General features: G+C 50.3%; 1 protein-coding gene across 1 annotated transcript in view; it reads right to left on the bottom strand.

Annotated features, from left to right (window-relative positions):
• Window positions 1-9531, bottom strand: part of ZAP70 (zeta chain of T cell receptor associated protein kinase 70) — a 26885-nt gene extending 17354 nt beyond the window's left edge. The window contains exons 1-2 of the mRNA XM_019660005.1: window positions 9322-9531; window positions 9120-9198 (exon numbers count right to left, since the gene is read on the bottom strand). The gene's annotated coding sequence lies outside the window, so the exon portion shown is untranslated. The remainder of the gene's footprint in view (window positions 1-9119; window positions 9199-9321) is intronic.

The raw sequence follows: 9531 nt of genomic DNA, 5'->3' as shown, positions 1-9531 counted from the left end.
AAAAAAAAAATCAGAGTGTACACTTAAGATTTCTTCATTTCATTGTATTCTCAGTAAAAAAGAACCATAAAATATTGAACCCTAGTTAATGATCTGTGTGCAGAAATATTTACTAATGACTGTAATTTACTTTGAAAGGCATCCAAAAATTAATATTGACTGATAGATGAATAGATAGGTCAAGTCAAATCTTATTATTCACAGTTGTTTGAACATTGTAAACACAGAATTAGCAGATACTAAACCATTGCTCCTAAAGGAAATCCAGGGCTAGGTTCCTTTGAGCCTCTGGTTACATTTTCATCAACTGATGGATACATAACCTTGTTATATGTGTACTGCTGTTTAAAGACACCTTAGTTTATATTGTTGATTCATTAACATTGAACTCTCAGCCAACAGCCTGCCTGCACTTGGGAACACTAGAGACAGCACTTCAGCACTGCACTTGAGACCCATTGGAACAGTGAAACCAATGAACAGCACAAAAATCTAGCAACAAGTGGACTGAGAACACTTGTTTATGGTATGAGAGCTGAGACAGGAAGGCATAGTGTCTTGTTCAAGCTTGATGGGCACATGAACGTCAGTTGACTCATATTTCTTGCTGCTCTGTGTGTGTCTTCGTGACCATGAAACTGCCTTGAGTGTTAGTTTGGGGGGTTCCAAATTGTAGTGATAGGCTAATTCGCAAATACAGAGTGCACTTATAATGAGATCTACTGTATGTGATCAAGCAAATATAGCAAAATGTTAATTATAGGATCTAGGGGGTGACTTTGGGTATACAACTAATTCTTCCCATTTTTCTATATATTTGTAAGTTTTATATGAAATTGAAAAAAAATTATCTCCCCATAGCAGTTTCTGGTCATTTCTCTACTGAGGTGGGCCCAATAAGGGCATAGGTTGTGTTCAGGGAAGGGGCTTTGGGGCCTTTCTTAGTTAAGCAAATGTAAGCAGAGGTGCAGAGAAAGCTTTGAGAAAGGCTGTCTCTCCCCTGGGTGTCCAGGGACATGCAAGGATGGACACTGGGTCTGAGAGGAAGATACAAGTTGTCAACAGAGTCTTTGAAATTGTGACTTTAAGCAAAATGATGTGTAACAAACCAGTTTTACCCGAGGGTAATTGATAGAAACAAGGGTTAGTTTTCTACAGCATATTTCTAGTCACAAAAACATCAGCAAATTTCAAAATAAAGACCCAAAAATACTTCTAATATTAAGGATTGGAATAAATGTGAACTCAACATACATTGAAGGAAGATGCATAAAGACAAATAAGAGAATTCTTTTCCAACCCTCTGATTCCAGTTCAGGGTCACGGTGGCTGGAGCCTCTCCCAGCAGCTCAGGACGCCAGGCGGGACCCACCCTGGACAGGACACCCTTCCATCACAGGGCCACTCACACACCCCCACTCACTCAGACGGTGACAATTCAAACACACCGATCCCCTCACATGCTCATCTATGAGATGTGGGAGGAACCCAGAGTCACGGGAGAAAACCCATGCAGACATGGGGAGGATGTGTAAAGTCCACACTGACAGCGGCCCCACCCGGAATCTTGTTTGTTTGTTTGTTTGTTTGTTTGTTTGTTTGTTTGTTTGTTTCTCATCAACATTATAACGAAACAACATTAAATGAAACAACTTTATTTGAGGACCTGCTGTACTAAAAATTTCAGGTGAGATCTGGGAATCATTTCAGGTGACATCTGAGAATCATTTCAGGTGAGGTCTGGAAATCATTTCAGGTGAGGTCTGGGTTGGGGCAGGTGGAGGAGGGGCCAGAACCTGCATTCTGATCAGATGCCTCTGACACCCGAGGTTGGGAGGGCCACGGTTGTGGGGCTTCCTGGATGTCCCAACAGTTACCAGCAGGCGATTAATCAGGGACTGCAGTTGTGTCCCCACCTGGAGATATTATAGACCACCATTCTGTAATGCACGTGACAACATTGATAACCCTCAAAGGCATCACGCTGAGTGAAAGAAGCCAGACTCAAACGCTATACAAACGTGTGATTCCGTTCAAACCTACCAATGGGGAACACATCAGTGGCTGCCCCTCCCCCAGGGGCAGGATAAGTGCTGACTACAAAGGGGCATGAAGGAATTTGGGGGGATAGTCTGTGTCTTGATTGACATGGTAGTTTCTTGGCTGTATGCATTTGTCAAAACTCAGAATTTTTCACTAAAATGAGTAAATTTTATTGTATGTAAATTATACCTTAGTTTGGTTGTTTTTGTTTTTGTTCTAATTAAAGGGGGACAAAGGAGCTGGAAGGTATAGACACACCAGGCACTAAAAATAATAACTGAAATCAGAAAGGGAGGGCTGTCTACACTCCTGCTCCCCTTCCTTGTCCCCTGCCTTCCATCCAGCCTCAGAGCCTGCCCCCCAACACAGGCTGCTCCCCAGACTCTGTGGGAACACAGATAACACTGCCTGGGGGGTGGCAGGAAAGCTCTTAACGCCCACCTGGATGCTGGGTCCCCTGAGAGATGGGCACCAGTGATACCCTCCTGCTTGGGTGTCGCAGCTGTCTTGTCCTTGAAGACTCCCTGGTTGGCCTCCTCCCTCTCTGATGGTGCCAGCTCTCTCCCCTTCCCCAACACTGGTTGCCTCACTTGGGTCATCCTGTCTGTGACTAACTGTGCTGCCACGCCCACTTGTCTAGTCCAGATCTCTCTCCTGAGGTCGGTTTGTGCTGCCATCACCTCCTTTGATCTCTACCCACGATTTCTATTAATAAAACCTGAGATCTAGATCTAACTCACATGGTGCCTGTGGTTGGCTGAACCCCACAGTCTATTTCCCACATGAACTGAGCTCGGGGGTCTGCAAGTTGCTTCTAGGCAACTCCTCCCCAGGGTCTTTCTTACTCAAGAATCTACTGTGGCTTCCTCCTGCCTACTCCATTGACTCTAACTAAACTCCTCAGCCCTCTCTCTGCCCCAGCCAGGCTGCACTATTAGCCTTACTGCAAATCCACTTACGAACTTTTATCCCTGGAGTGCCCTCCCCTTGGAAGGCCCTCCCCACTACTCTCCACTTCCCAATTCCTGCCATCCCTGCCTCACAGGTTCATAGAGCTGCTCCCTGTAGACACAGGACAAGGCAGCATGGTGGGGGCCTGTCCAGCGACCATGGGGAGGGGTGGGGTTGGGGAATCTGGTCTCTAGGGCAGGAAGCTGTGGCAGGAAACTGTAGATGACACAGTTTGAGAAGCTCCTCCCCACAGTGGTCGCAGGTGCAGCCTGGGCAGCCAAAAGGGGATTCGTGCAGAAGTGGGGGTAGGGAGAGGCTGGCCCCTGGGGCCATAAGCTACACTTGGCCACTGTGGACCCGAGGCCAAGGTATCCCAGACACAGGAGTGCTCCCTGTGCATCCTCAGCGTTATCCCAACTTGTCAGTCTCACTGCAATAATGACAACAGTATCAACAGCCTTCAGAGAAGCCATCGGGCCCATCTGCAGCCTCTTGTGTGACCCCAGACTCAGGCTGGAGGACCAGCTGTTTCTGTCCTGAGCTGTGCCCCCACAGACTCCATGGCCTTCCCAGGAGACGTGCCCCCCATGAGACTCCAACCCCAGCCCTGCCTGGGATGGCCGTGTCCAGCCTCCCCTCAAGTTTGTGAGCATCTTATAACACCCTAACTTGGCCTTCTCTGAGGGTGCAGCTCCATCCAGAGGCCAAGGGACGTCTGCCTTGTTCTCACAGCTCAGGCCCTACAATGGGGAGGAGAAAACCTCTGATCCTTGGCCAGACACATCTTCCTGAAATTCCACCATTCAAGCACCCTCTCTGGGTAAAGGCAGGGTTAAATTATATTTGTTCCAGAAAGACCTGACACCCCAAACATACTGCAAAAGAAGGAACAAGGGTCAAGGGATCAAATACATTTTGAAAAGCATATCAGCATATTAAAAGCTCTGATGCCACCGCTATGGAAAACAGTATGGAGGTTGCACAGAAAACTAAAAGTAGAATTACCTTATGACCCAGCAATTCCACTTCTGGATATTTATCTGAAGAAATCCAAAACACTAATTCAAAGAAATATATGCACCCTTATATTCACTGCAGCATTATTTACAATAGCCAAGATGTGGAAGCAACCTAGGTGTCCATTCCATCAATAGATGAATGGATAAAGAAGAGGTGGTACATATAAAAAATGGAATACTACTCAGCCATAAAAAAGAATGAAATCCTGCCATTTGTGACAACATGGATGGACCTAGTGAAATAAGTGAACTGCTAAGTGAAATAAGTCAGACAGAGAAAGACAAATACTGTATGATCTCATTTATATGTGTAATCTAAAAACCAAAACTAATGGGCCGGCCAAGTGGCACATTGGCTAAGAGTCAGCTTGGGACGCCAGCTCTGAGCAGCAGGGCTCTGGTTCGGATCCCACATGAGGGCCAGTGACGTTGCGCCCTCTACAGCTAAGATGGTGAACGGTGACTTGACCTGGAGCTGGGCTACCATGAGTCCCCGGCGATGCTGTAGGCTACAGTGGAGCTGCAGTGGGCTCCCGTATGCTACCGTGAGCAGTCGGCAGCTGACGTGAGCTGCCAAGAGCCACCGTGATCGGCAGTCCAGTGGCTGACGACTGATCTGCCTCACCCGGGAAGAGCACAATGATAATACCAACATGGGCCAGTGAAGCAACGTCCTCCACAACTAGACTGAAGAACAAAATGACAGCAACTTATCTGTTCCCCTTCCCCAATTCCCCAACACTGTTCCCCTCCCCCAATTCCCAGTAAAATCTTTAAAAAATAAAAAACAAAACTAACAAGTACATAAATAAATAAAGGCTCTGAGAAGACCTGTGTGGGAGGACCCGCTCCAGCTTTGTTTAATCCCACAGCTATGTAGCAGGGCCTTGAGGGTCCACTGTTCCACACAACATATTCTGAGCATCAATAGCCCCATTAAATGCCCATCGTGAGAGCCCAGAGGGGAGGTAGGCTGCAGAGGAACCAGATCTGCTGGGAGTGAGTAGGAGCGGCCCCAGCCAGGCCTGTAGGCTCTGCATGCCACCCTTAGCCAGGCCCCGAAGCGTCCCCACCCAAGGCACTGCGGAAATGAGGGCCCATCTCCTTAGTGTCCGTGCCTCGTCTCACTGACCCCTAGTCCCTGCCCAAGACCCCAAGGCCCCCCCTGAAGCCATGTTTCCTGCTCCTTAGTCCACAGGCCATGGTGGGGTTCCCTACCCACAGAGACAGCACAGGCATTTGTCAGTTAACAAAATGCCATGTTGGTTACATTGTAAGTTACAAGGAAAGCAGTTAGCATGATGCCATAGATGGCAACAGGCTCCTTCATATCTTTTCTCTGAACAGGGCATCAGATTTGAATCATGGAATCATGGATCTACTACATAGGAGCAAGTGTGGTCCTGAGAGTAAACTAAGCTCATGAGACGCCACCTGGAAAATGAGTCAGCAAAGGTGCCCAACACTGGGGGACTGCGGAGGTTCCACAAGAGACAGCTCACGGAGCACCAAACACAAGACCTAGCCCACCCTTCCGCTTCTATGTCCTGTCTGCTCACAGCCTTCCAGGACCCCCATCTCACTCAGGGTTAAAGCCCAATTCTTGCAGTGGCTCCAGGCTTCACACAATCTTCCCCATCACTTCCTTGCACACACTCCCTCCCCACCAGTCATACAGGCCTCCTTATGTTACTTGTTCAGGTCACTTGAACAAATCAGGCATGATCCAACCTCAGGGCCTCTGCCTGGACACTCTTTCCCCAGTATCCCTCACTTAATTCGAGTCTCTGCCTAAATGTCACCGCCCCTCAAGTGGCATTCCCCAACTTCCCTCTCTAAAATCACCTCCCCTCCTTCCTCTGTCCTGACCCAACTTTATTGTTCTTTATCACCAAAAATGGAATATATGTATCAACTTGTTGACACGTGATCTTTGACACATGTCAATAAATGTTATGACATATCTTATAATATGATAGAATGTAAGCACTGTGAGAGTAGAGACCCTGTCTTGTTCCCCTGCCTACACCAGCAAGGTACATAGTAGATGTCCAATAAACATTTGTGGTGTGCAGAGGCCACTGTTGCCAGGTACGCTGTGATGGGTGGAGACGCCTCTGTGGGTCCTTGAAACCTGGCAGCCTGGATAGGAAAGAGGGGTCATGGGGGCTTCCTTAGGAGGGAGGGGGGAATGGTGGGTCTAGGGCAGCGGTTCTCAACCTGTGGGTTGCGACCCCTTTGGGGGTCGAATGACCCTTTCACAGGGGTCGCCGGGTACTCGTATGTGGGTGTATCGGCATGTGGGCCTGGAGACGGATAGAGGAGTGGTGTCACGGTTCCTAAGACCATGGAAAATATGTATTTTCCATGGTCTTAGGCGACCCCTGTGAAAGGTTGAGAATCGCTGGTAGAGGCTCCCTCCACTAACAATGGTGGGAGAGGAGAGGACCAACCCCAGCAGCCTTTGCACAGGCTGCTTTCTGTTCCCGGAACAGCACCCACACCCTTCCTTTGGCCAGATGCTGCAGGTCCCCTCAGATGTCCCCCTCTCGCAGAAGTGTTCCTCCCCAGGCTGAGTCAGGCACCACCTCTGCTCTCCCACGGCCTGAGCTCCCCCATCACAGTCCTGATGGCCGTGTATGACCATTTTCTGTCTGCTCCTCTGTCTCTGACAGGGCTGAGCTCCCCAAGGCAGAGCCTACAGCTGTCTTGTTTCTCCTGTAGCCCCTGCTGCCTCCCAATAAACACTTGTCACCCAGGCAACAACAACAGCCTCTGTGCCAGGGACTTGATGGTACCTCTTAGGAGCGTTATCCATTTAATCTAATCCTCACCTCACCTCCATTCACTGCTAGTCCCATTCCTCCTCAGCTAAAGAAACTGAGGCTCAGAGGGGTCAATGTCATGTCCAGAACCATGCAGCCTGCAATGGCAGTCGGGATTTGAACACAGGTCTCTCTCACCCAGCAGCCGGCATCAACCACTCTAGTCCATCAGGACAGTGGAATCCCCAGTTCTGAGATGAGTGGCCAGGGGCTCCCCCACCCCCAGACCCCATGCTAACCCAGGTGTCGCTGTCCCCTTAGCTGCCTTCAACTGTCAGGGCCCAGGCTGTTGGGGGATCAGGGGCAGGTCCCCACATCCAGCAGACTCCCTAAGTGTCTGTTGAGTGACTGGATGATGCCATGAGACCAGCACCCCCCACCCCCACTCCAACCTCTGCTGCCTGGGTTTTAAGGGCTGTGTGACTGCAACAAGGAGCTCTCCCTCTCTGTGCATCAGGCTCTGTGACTGTAAAAGGTAGATGGGGAAAGGCTTAGGGTATGAGTCTGGAGGATGGAGATGTGGGGACAGCATGGTCCTGTGCATTGTAGGGTGCTTAGCAGCATTCCTAGCCTATAGCTACTAGGTGCCAGTAACACCCCCTGGGACATGACCCAAAATGTTCCCAGATGTTATTGAATGTCCCTGAGGGACTTGGGGGAGGCAGAATTGGCTCTGTCTTAACTCTACGCTGTGGGGAGCGGCCGGGAGTGGTCAGCATGGAGCAGTCTGTCTGCTGCAGCCCCCAAGAGGGTGTAGGATATGAAGTCCAGAGCCTGAGGCCACCAGGAGCGAGGAATGGTCATCAGAACTACAGCTGACACTGGAACTATGTGGGTTTGAACTGCATGGGTCCACTTACATGCAGACTGTTTTTAATAACTTGTATAGTCGGCCCTCCGTCTCCCGGGTTTCACATCCACGGATTCAACCAACTACAATCCAAAACAGTGTTTTTGATCCATGGTTGGGAATCCGTGGATGCACAGTACTGATTGTAGGCATTGTTTTAGGACATTTTATGTACCGGACTTGAGCCTCCACGGGGCTCCTGGAACCAGCCCCCATGGATACAGAGAGATAACGGTGGAGTCAAATGTTATAAATGGATTTCCAACTGTACGAGGGTCAACAACCCTAACCCCATATTGTTCAAGGGTCAACTACAGCAATATGCGTATATAGCACCTACTATGTGCCAGGCACCCGAGACATATTCACTCACCTAATCCTTGTAAGAACCCTGTGAGTGAAGGATTTGGGACTGAAGAACACAGAGGTGGAGAGTGCTTCACCTCTGTGTGCCCAAGGTCACACAGTGCACACAGTAGGTGGCAGAGCCAGGACGCAAATCCAGGTTTCCTGCTCCAGTGTGTGAACTTCAACACTGCCCAGTATCCCTGCCAGGCTGTGTGCCTGAGGCTGGAGGACAGGTGGGAGGAGGGAGAAGCAGCTCTGGAGTGGTAGGAGAAGAGCCTTGGCAGGTGGCACCCAAGGACTTTCCCCCAGGAGTCCCTGACTCTAGTCTCTCAGCCAAGCTTTATTAACACCTACTGTGTGCTCGCTGCCTTGGCTGAAACAAGAGTAACAAAGATCACCTTGAGTTGTTTACCACACGAAGCCCTTATCCTTTCTGCCAAGATCGTTTCCTGCCTTGGGCGCCTCTCAAACCTCTCACCCAGCAGTCAGCAGCCAAGCACCTACCAGGTGCCAGTATTTATATCTGCATGTAACAGATGTATAAACTGAGGCTCATAAAGGCCAAGAAACTTGCCAAGGACACACAGCAATTGAGCAGGATTCAAGCTGTTTGCTCCTTTGCCTCTCTGGGTCGCCCTTTAACCTGAGCTGCCCTACAAGTGGCTCAAGCCTGCCCTGGACTCCTCATGGGACTCATCGGCGTTTTGTTGTTCAAATTCACCGCCCTGTTGGGCCACCCTCATGTTCATGCGGCCTGGGGCCACAGCATAGGTTCACTTTCTCTGGAGGTTTCTCTGCTTCCTGGAACCAAGCATGCTGCCCTGGCAGGGCCCAGCGGGAGGCCAGGGACTGAACAGGCACCTCTGTGTCCCCAGGACACTTCCGCTCCGCTGAGCCTCTGGAAGGGGAGCTGCATCCCTCGGGGTGGCCGTGTCTGCTTCCTTCTCCAGCTGGACACCACCCGTCCCAGTCTAACAGCCCTCTTGGTCTTTCCCAGTGGCCTCCAGATTCTGTCCTCCTCCACCAGACCCAGGCCACCCCTGGAGACAGCAGCCAGCTGCTGTTCCAACCATGATAACTTACCTGGGGATGTGTAGATGGATGTCCAGTCAAACGGGCCACTGCAAGGTCTCTGGTCCCCAACGCAGATACCCAGCTGGCTCTAGATGAAGAATGAGGGCCCAAGAAACGAACTTGGGTTTTTCTGCAGCCCAAGCCCCCAGCCCGAGGCCCCCGCTGGCTAACCACCCTCTATCAGGCAAGGTGTAAGGAGGTCCCACCCTACCAGGGTTTCTCACTGGGGAGAGTATTATTCACTCTCTGCCAGCTGCCCCAGAGTCTCCTGGCGTGGCCGTGCTGGCAGGACGGAAGCAAAAGCCAAAGGATGGTCACTCGCCTGGACGCAGCAGCAACAGCACGAAGGCCCCAGCTGGGTAGCAACCTGGGCCGGAAGGCCTGGTGTGCTTTTAGCAGCGGGTTTCTCTGACACTCAGCC

Source organism: Hipposideros armiger, unplaced genomic scaffold, assembly GCF_001890085.2.
Source record: "Hipposideros armiger isolate ML-2016 unplaced genomic scaffold, ASM189008v1 scaffold_310, whole genome shotgun sequence".
Classification (NCBI taxonomy): Eukaryota; Metazoa; Chordata; class Mammalia; order Chiroptera; family Hipposideridae; genus Hipposideros; species Hipposideros armiger.
Note: the sequence above shows the minus strand (reverse complement) of the source record. Positions and strands in the feature narration are given on the sequence as shown.